Here is a 9,768-nt window from a genome sequence, read left to right as displayed (position 1 = left end):
GGAAGGAAGGAAGGAAGGAAAGAAAGGAGGGATGAAAGGAGGGAGGGAGGAAGGAAAAAAGGAGGGAAAGAGAGAAAAAATAAGAAAGTTGGGACAAAGGGAGGGGGAGGAAAAGAAAGAGGTGGAAAGGGGGAACATGAGAGAGGGAAGAAAGGAGGTTGGTAAATTAAAATATAAAGCTTCTGGATGTCCCATTTATACCTTGTCCCTCACTAGGCCCTCAGATAACTTTCCTCATTCCCCATGGATCAGGGTTTCTCTTTGTCACAATTCCTAGTTGAATTTGCCTGAAATGATTGACTTTATTGTATGGTTCATGCAGTTTTCCCTGGACAATTTTATGAATGTTGTCCCATATGTCTAAAAATGCTAATTTTGACTCTGTAGGACCATAAGCTTTAAGAATGAAGGAATTATTCTGTTTTACTATGTCCGGTCCAGTGTCCTGGGGAGCTGGGAGCATACTAAATAATTACTATACTAATTATGAGGTTTAAGTTGCACCAGAAGAGATTTAGAAAAGCTAAATGAGAAACACATATTGAGGATGGAAATAATAATAACCAATAATAATGAAGCCAATGGAAACTCATTCCTCAAAGTTGTCAAAATAGTATAGTCCCCCTCAATATTTTTATCATTTATAAACTACCCATATGCTATGTAAAAGGCACAGTTGTGCATGAAGAAAATGCATACACATGCACATATATGTGTATATATTTGTGTTTGTGTATTAGATCAGTTTAGCTCCTGAATCAGAAGACTATGATTTCCTCTTTCTTTTCCTTCCATCCACTCTTCCACAACCCTGATGATTCTTCAGTTGAACACAGTCTTGGGCGAGAGGTTCCAATATTTGTAAGTTTGATTCTTTATCTTTGAATGTTTTGGTACCTGCCTTTTTCAAATAATACGTAGTTTCATACATTTTCATAAATATATCCTGTAATAGAAGAACCTACAGATAGTAGATAAGGGGAGGACTAGGAGAAAGAGAGAGAGAGAGAGAGAGAGAGAGAGAGAGAGAGAGAGAGAGAGAGAGAGAGAGATTCTACACAAATCCACATGAAATTATTTCTAATGGCTGAAAGGATGAAATAATTTGCTCTCATGGAAGAAAAATAACATGGAAAAAATTCAATTTTATGTCCAATACCTTTTTTTTCAGAGCTTTCTTGTTTTAGGCAGATGCTAATATTTTCTTTTCTCTTTAGTAATTTCTCAATTGCTACACATTATCTTAGAGGTAAATAAAGGGCACCATGGATATTGAAAACTAGATCTGGAGTCAGAAAGAATAAAGTTCAAATCTCATCTTCTATATGTAATAACGTGATTCTGTGCAAGAAACTTAATCTTTGCCTTACTCAGTTTTCCAATTACAAAATGGGGATAATAATAACATCTACCTCCTAGAATTTTGAGGATTAAATAATAAACTTCCATAGTGCCCTGAAAACCTTAAAAAGCTGCATAAACAAATTACTTTTTTATCCTTTATTCAATAGATTGCTATATGAAAGGCACTAGAAAAATATATACACATATACATATGTATATACATATAGTGTGTATACATATACATATACACATGTATATACATATAGTTTGGGTGTATGGATTTATACACACATAAAATGAGATAGCTAAGTGGCATTATGGATAGAGCAAAGAGTCTGCATCAGGAAGATATGAGTTCATATTTGACTTCGAACACTAGCTGTATGACTCTGAGCAAATTACTTAGCCTGTTTATTTTATTTCCAAATGCGTAAAAGGAATAAACACTGATTAAGGAAATTGCAGTATCTCTACTGAGAAATGCCCACTGTCAAAGTTTATGGGGTCAGATAGAAATTGGATATGACTGAACACTGAACAATAATCAAAAATAAATAAATCATTGAACATTTGCTGTTCTCAAAAATCAGGTAGTTGGTTGAGCTCTATGAGAGATCACTGAAGATACATTTTCTATCTTGGCCTATTCTCCAAATTTTGAAAACCTAGTAAATGTTGTAGATAACACCTTGAACCTTAATGAGTTTAAAGGGTTTTCTGTTCTTTTCAATCTGTGGAATTATGGTAGTAATACCATTTTATTCATAAAAATGCTATTGTACTTGATACCAACTTGACTTAGAATGTTTGGAAATGTTTTAGAAACTGATGGAAGTGTCTCTTGACTCATTTTATAATAAAGATGTACGGATTTCCAGTGTAACAGTTGAGTTTGTCTAATATATGAAAGATATTTTGTTTCCAAATATTCAGATAACATCTCCACTTTTAGTCTTCAGAAGTTGGCAAATGATTTATTTTTTCAAATTAAAATTAATTCATGAAGTAACTACAAGCTTGTGGGTCTAAAAATGATATTTTTACTTTTTCACTATGTAAATATTAGTTTCTCATTGTTTTATTTGTAAAGTAAAAGTAAAAGTCAATAGGTTTCATTATAGTCTACAAAAGTACTTTGAACTAATGAGGGAAATATAAAAACCACCACCATCATTATTTTTCTTAGCCTGAACTCTTTGGATCATGGATCTAGAGCTAGAATGAATATAGAATGTTTTTAAGAACAAACCTTTGTTCTTGATGAAAAAATCACAGTATAAAGAAGTGAAGTGACTTAGCTAGGGTCACCAAGTCAATATAAGTTAGATTTAAGTCTTGAAGTTAGACCCTCTTGACTCACAGAAGATCTCTTTATCACCCTTTTCCACTACACACACTGCCAGCAACCCCCAGGCTCATATGTTAATTCTAGATTCAAAAATTTATAAATAATAAATAAATTCATTTGCAGCATCTATCAATAAGTCCTTGATTTTTTATGGCAAATTGGCCTCATAAAGGGATCTGGTAAGGTCAGATAATTAATTGTACCAGAAGCCCCACAAGTATACACAAGGTGAAGTTTACCTATGGAAATTTCTGAGCAGGAAAACTCCATTAACCAGGTTAGGCTTCTATAGTTTGTCTTAATTTCCAGTCTTGCCTGTTGGCTATACTGCCTGTCTTGTCTATTTCTTTATCTCTTGTGCCTGAATAGTCAAATGTTGAATTCTGGAATTCCAGATGGTTAGCAGCAAAGGTTTAGAATTTAGATTCAGAAGTCAAAAACAAGGGTTAGGAAGAAAAATTCTGAGGTCTTTGGCAGAAGAGCCTGCTCTATCCCTCCATTTTTGGGGTGAATACATGGAATGACTAGTTATATTCCAAACGTTGTGTCATTTCTCCTCATTTTCCCACAGGCGAATGAGGAAGATGGTTGTCTATATTTTGTGTCATTACTGTAGACGTGACTACCCTTCCTGTCTGAATTCATGGGTAGAATGTTCTGCTAGGATTATAAACTACTTTTAGTGGTCAGTAATCAATTTTGGGATCCCTCATAGCCACGTTTTCTTAAAGAAACCAAATCTGACATAAATGTCAAAAGAGGGATCTGAATTTTTTTCAAGGAGTAGAGGGGGTGGGGTCTCTTATGTTAAATTATCTGCCATTTGTAATTATTTTACTGTTTTGACTACTGTATAGTCCTGGTTTGATCTAGTTAAAATCTGACATAAATCTCATCCTTGCCTTGAGTAGTAAATGACTTGGTAATTATTATGAGGCAATTCCCTATACATTTAGAAATTAAATTATTTCTGGTTAAATCTATTACTGATATGGGAGCCCCAGTCTGATAAAACTTAGAAAAAAAGTGAATTGTAGAAAGGCCTGAAATACAACATTCTAGTGTCTATAAGGATCTTTTGAAATTGAAATCTTGCAATGATTAAGTTAAGTTAGTTCCTGAAGGGTCTTAACCAAATTAGCTTGGATTGTCTGAGGTTAATACAATTCTCATGCTGATCTCAGTTTCCAGTAACACCAGGATTTCTGAAGTCTCCTTGGTTAAACTTTTTGGTGGGATATTTTGAGAACTCTTTTATTAATTTTCTCTCATCAATCTCTATTTTTTCCCAATGAAGAAGATCCTGTATTTGAAATCCTGAGATTTTTTTTATTTAACTTCTGTTCTGGTCATTGATTCCTTTCTTCAATACCATTTCCCTATCTCTACATGGCCCGTATTTATGCTAAATTGGCAAGCATGTTGTTTTCTTTCTCCACGGGCAGAAAAGTTTCAAGTTCAGTGTTTCCTTGAATGTGTGTTTTAAAAAAATTAGTTTAGGGATTTATTCTTTGCTTATTCCTGAGAAATAATTGGAGCACACATCCAATATGTCTTTTATTCTTGCCAAAATACAGTGTATTTTTGGAACATGGGACTAGGAGACAAAAGATATTTTGACATAACTTTGGAAGGTTGTAGGATCCCAGAAGACCTCAACATTAGCAAACTTATTTAGTTTGCTGTATGCTAATCTTTTTTCACAAAATACTTCCTTCTGGTTAACATGAAATTATATATCAACAGACAGGGAAATCTCAATTTATTTCACCTTAATATGATAGTAAGGTCATACAACGTTTCCAATTATTTTTACATTACTTATTGTTGCTAAGCTACTTTGTATGTCATATTTTTCAGCCCTAGAGTAAAACTACCAAGAGCATTCTCTGTATCATTTTCTTATTTTTTTCTTTGTAATTCTCCCTACCCACAATGATATGTGACTTGTCCTCTCCTACCGATGGAGCTAGTAGGGTAGAGTGGAAAGAGAATTAGATCTAGAGTCAAAAGACCTGGGTTCAAATCTTCTCTTTAATGTAACTTTGGGCTAGGTGCTTACCCACCCTTTGCCTTAGTTTCCTCCTCTGTAAAATAAAGAGATAAGAAGAGAAGGTCTCTCAGGTCCCTTACAGTTATAGATCTATTTTCTCTGCCAATGCACTGTTTTCTTTTTTTCATTCAGGATATTTTTTTTACATTATATTATTAATTTTCAGTTGAACTCATTCTATAAATGAATAGGGACTTATTTCCCCATTAGAATACATACTTTTTATGTGTGAGGGTTATATAATCCATTGTATTTGAATCTTTAGTCAAAGCATATAATAGGAAGTAACTAAAAGCTTGTTTATTCATTAATTAATCAAAATTGACTTTTACATGTCAAAATTATATAAAATGTTTTATGTGAATTATTTCATTTGATTACCATACTCTGACTGAATCATAATGACTGCTTTTTATCCCCATTTTGTAGAAGATGGGGGAGATAAACTGAAGTTTGGAGAAAAGAAAGAATTTATTCATCATCATAGTCTAACAAGAATTAGAAATGGGATTAAAATACGTCTCTTCTGACTCTTTCCCTATGTGAAACCAAAATGAAAAAAAGAATTCCCTAAAATCTGCATCCCCAAGAGAAACCTGTTTCCTGAAGTTATTTTAAACATAAAAGATGAAATAAATATAACATGGTTCTGTGGTTCCATGAATTTTGCATAAAATATGTACATAACATTACCTTACTATTCACTTGCTCTGATGATGTCACATGGTCACAATAATCTCTTGGCTGTACTCCACAGAATACAGATCTCAGTGCCATTAATGAGCTAGGATTCCTATCCATTTTGAAAAGTTCATCTTCCTTCATTTCATGCTAATTATGTGAACAGACCAACGATCATCATGGTACCTTGGCACAAGAGAAGAAAACATGAATTATTTCCATGAATCAATCAACCAACAAGGATTTATTAAGGCATAAAATTTGTGAGGCACTGCCCTAAGATGAGACACTAAGGAAACAAACAGACATGCACATTCTAATGATGGAAATAATGCATTGATCCATCTCCTGATATAGCCTCTTTATTGGAACACAGTCAATGTCAGCATTCCCTTGAATTTCCACTTATATAAAGGGGATTTCTCTCCACTCTCCTCCTTCAGCATTCTGTTGCATCAAGAACATGAAAATCAACTTCAAGTCCCTGGCTTCTGCTTTATTTTTTGTTTCTTTTCTGAGCATTTATCAACAAAGGACAAATGTGAGAAATTAACTTTCTGTCCCTTTTGATTACCTAGTGTAGTAGGAATTTTTGCTTATTTGTTTATTTTCATAAAAGTTTATTATATGGAGCTCAGGACCATTCATTCTACAATTTTTGGTTGGAAAAAAAGCCTGTCATCTGTTAATATTAATCTCATTTTACCAAAGTCTCTTCTATGGATTGTGAAATTTTACTTGAGGCCTGAAACATTCCTTAGATTAGATGCCAGAAAAACAATGTCAACTGACTGATTGCTCAAAAACACGTAAATCTTCACACTTCAGTCAGTCAATCTGTGAACCCTCTAAATGTGATCTAGCCCATAATCTGACTTAGTTTACCAGTAGTCTGTTTAACTAGGTTTGTTTTTTGTAAGAAATATTGACTTTGCTTAGCTTTCAACTTTTATGACATTGAAAGAATGAGATTCCGAATTTTTCTTTTCTTTTCTTTTTATGGCCTATTAGGAATGCAATATGTAAAAGAATTATTTCTCTGTCACTCTGACATAATTTTATCTAGAAGGGACCTTGTTAGAATCTTAATGTCCATTCAGATTTATTGTTGGTCTGAGATTTGAACCTATGCTTAAGCATAATAAATCCTAGGTTTTTCTTACCTCTATAATTTCTATGTTGGCAGATTTATTTGAGCAGCTATTACCTACCACATGAACTCAAAGAGGGGATATTTCTTCCATATCTCTAGTGAATTCACAAGGTTGGAAGTTACTGAGTTGGAGGGAAGCTGCCCTGTGGAAAGTCTTCTCCACAAAACCTTCTCAGAAAAGAAAGACACTGAAAGACACAGGAGGATTCTGATAATTAAAGGACTAAAGAGGCTTATCTGACTGGTCAAAAATATCTCAAATTGTTTTTTTTTAATTTAGATAATACATATCCAACATGATTCAAAATCTATTCAATTATCCTACAAACCTGCCTTTGGCTCCTAGGAGAGTATAATAGGTGATGGACTATTATTCCATGTTTTAAGTATTCATTAGTGTTCTTATTAATCTTTTTGTGTTTTGAGATTTCTTTTGTAGTAGAGGAAATAAATCATTTCTTATACATGGTATCTGTTTTATACATTGTATACTCTTTTTGTAGAAGCACCCTCTTACTCTATTTTAGTCTCCCCCAGAAGTGAACCATAAGGTGCTTAAGTCCCAAGGCAGAGCTCCTTCTGGACATCTGCCCCCAGGACATAGCTAACATAAGGGCATGGCAGATGAGTGTTTGTAGGAAGCAGGGAAAGAATTCTTAGGTAGTAGGGAGATATTGAAAGAAGGATATTTGATTCAGGCTACTTATAGGGGAGATGTCCTTGAGAAGGAGGATTAAAACAGAGCTATCTTAAAGAAAGACATTGTGGGGCAGGGTTAAAGGGAAAAGGATGATATTAAAGGGTTCTGAGATAAGCATGAGAGAAAAGGGAGCTCATCGAGAATGACCTCAGTATGAAGAAAGGTCCTCAGCTGAAAGGATGGGAGAAGAAAGTGTTAAAGGAAGCATGCTTGAAAGAAGGGAAAGTTTAGAACAACTAGTGTGGTGAGACAGAAAATTAGAGACTGGTAAAAGAGTTGCTGTGCTGTAGTAAGGTAAATTGAAATAGAAATCTGAGAAGTCAGTTTCTAATCATTCTAACATTCAACCAATTTACTTTTATAGAACAAATACTGATTGAATTTAAAATATATAGATTTTAGGGGAGTTGGTGGTAACTCCTGTTAATGCTATAATTTTCAGTGCAGTTCTGCTTTGGTTTGAACTCCAGGCAACATGCTACTCCACCAGATAAACTCTTTGCCTGAAATTTCATAATCAAACTCAATTTTGGTTACATTCTGGTAAAGCTATCTTAGCAGATGGACTAAACCATGTTGAGGGTAATCAATAATCTTCAAATTCATTAACGACTTGGGGAAAGGGAACATGTGAAGACTTCTACCACTGGAACAGGCTGATGAAAATAATTTGTTCCATGAAGATAGCTGAAGTAGGTGCTGTGGAGCATTTTAGAGCTTGGTCAGACATCAAAGATACCAAGATCATCCACTGAATCCTGTGCCATCACCAGCTGTCTTGACTTTTGTTTTGCCAAAGGAGTTTGATGATTCTGGAAGACAGAATGAAGCTGATGGTTTGGTACAACTCTGCCTTACTTAAATTCAATTTGCTTGCAAGTCCAGACATAACTCCATGATGTCTTTGGTCCTCTTCAAAAATGAAGGTCCAACAACAGCCTGACTCATAGTAGGTACTTAGTAAATAAATGTTTATTGATGTGAATTGAATTCTGTAACCTTGAGAAATTCTGAAGACAAGGTAAAATAAAAGGTTTCCTTTGGTTTCAGATATCTCATCTCTGGGTATTCTTTTTTTGTCATTCATACCTGGAAGATTCTCCTTATTCATCTTATTCTCCTGGTTCCCCTGGCTTCTTAAAGTCTTAGCTAAAAACTTAATTTTCTACCAGAGGTCTTTCTTGAATTCTTTTAACTCCAGAACCTTTGATGAGATTGATTATTGGTTATTTCCAATTTATCCTGTATATAACATCTAGGCACATAATTTTTTATATGTTGTCCCCCATTTGACTATGAACTTCTTGAAAGCATGAGCTACCTTTGCCTTTTCCCCTCTTTACCCTGTAGCACAGAGCCTATTTTTTGATGTTTAAAAATGACAACTAACTGACCAAGTTCCCAAACCCTCTGTCACCATCCCTTTGTTTATACTTATTTGTTGTATAACATTCAAGTATTATATCATATCAAGAAATGCCTGATATGTATTTAGCAATTAGAAAAATAGTAATTTTGTATCTGTCATCCTTTCACATTTTCCATTTAAGCTTTAAACATTTCCATTTTGGCAATTCTGTCCTTTTCTGAGACTTCATTTTGGTCTTCCCTATTGCCAAAGTAGTTGTCCAGAGTCAGGTTTTGTGTCTTTTTTTTTTTTTTGAGACCTAGCCAATTTGTTGAAGTTCAACTTGACTACTCGGATAGAAGGTGTGTTGTCCTCAGCTTGTGCTGTGATCTGTTCTGGTACCTGAGTTTGGCTTGGCTGGCTTGTGGATCCTGTAGTCAGCACTCTGTGGGCATTAGCCTGACTAACCTACTGAGAGGAGGCATGTAACTGTTCTTTCTAGATGGTGCTGGATCACATTTGGTTCCACCTTCTTCCACCACAGCTGAACTATGTTGGGCTGAACTCCTCCCAGTGCCAACTATAGAGGGTCACTCAAGGCTCCACTATGGCTGCGACTGTACTCTTCCCACTGATGCCTGCAATGCATCATGTTGTTTTTTATTCTTCCTTGCTGAGGTTGGACTGAACCTCTATGTGTTCTTCCCCTTGCTCTTGTACTGGGCGGCAATTGAGTTTCACTTCAGCATGTTGGACCACATTCTCTCCTTCTACTGCAGCAAAAGTGGGTCCTCCTTGCTGCCAGCCCATGCTATCCTAGGCAGGAAAATAGTTTCACCGTGCATTCTGTTGGGTCCACCACTGTATTTTTGTGATTGCTTGGAGGTGGGTTTGGCAAGTTCAGAGAATTACTTACTCTTCCATCTTAGCTCCTGGAAGTAGAGCAGCAAGTTCACTATAAAGTCATTTTTCCCAACATGAAGAAGCTAATCCTTCATCAACCACTCAATCAATTGCAGAGATTATTCCCTGACAGAAAAAAAGTTCATGCATATAATATTTCTCTGACCTGGCTAAAAGAAGTTTCTACCTATGAGTGAAACCATGACATTATAAGTTCTCCCAAAAGAGGAGATTACTG

General features: G+C 35.1%; 1 pseudogene; it reads right to left on the bottom strand.

Annotated features, from left to right (window-relative positions):
- The window catches only part of LOC123250164, a 42,960-nt pseudogene extending 33,523 nt beyond the window's left edge, over positions 1 to 9,437 (bottom strand).
- Between the last annotated feature and the right edge of the window lie 331 nt (positions 9,438 to 9,768).

The sequence above is a fragment of the Gracilinanus agilis genome, chromosome 5 (assembly GCF_016433145.1).
Source record: "Gracilinanus agilis isolate LMUSP501 chromosome 5, AgileGrace, whole genome shotgun sequence".
Classification (NCBI taxonomy): Eukaryota; Metazoa; Chordata; class Mammalia; order Didelphimorphia; family Didelphidae; genus Gracilinanus; species Gracilinanus agilis.
This window is presented reverse-complemented; position numbering and strand designations above follow the sequence as displayed.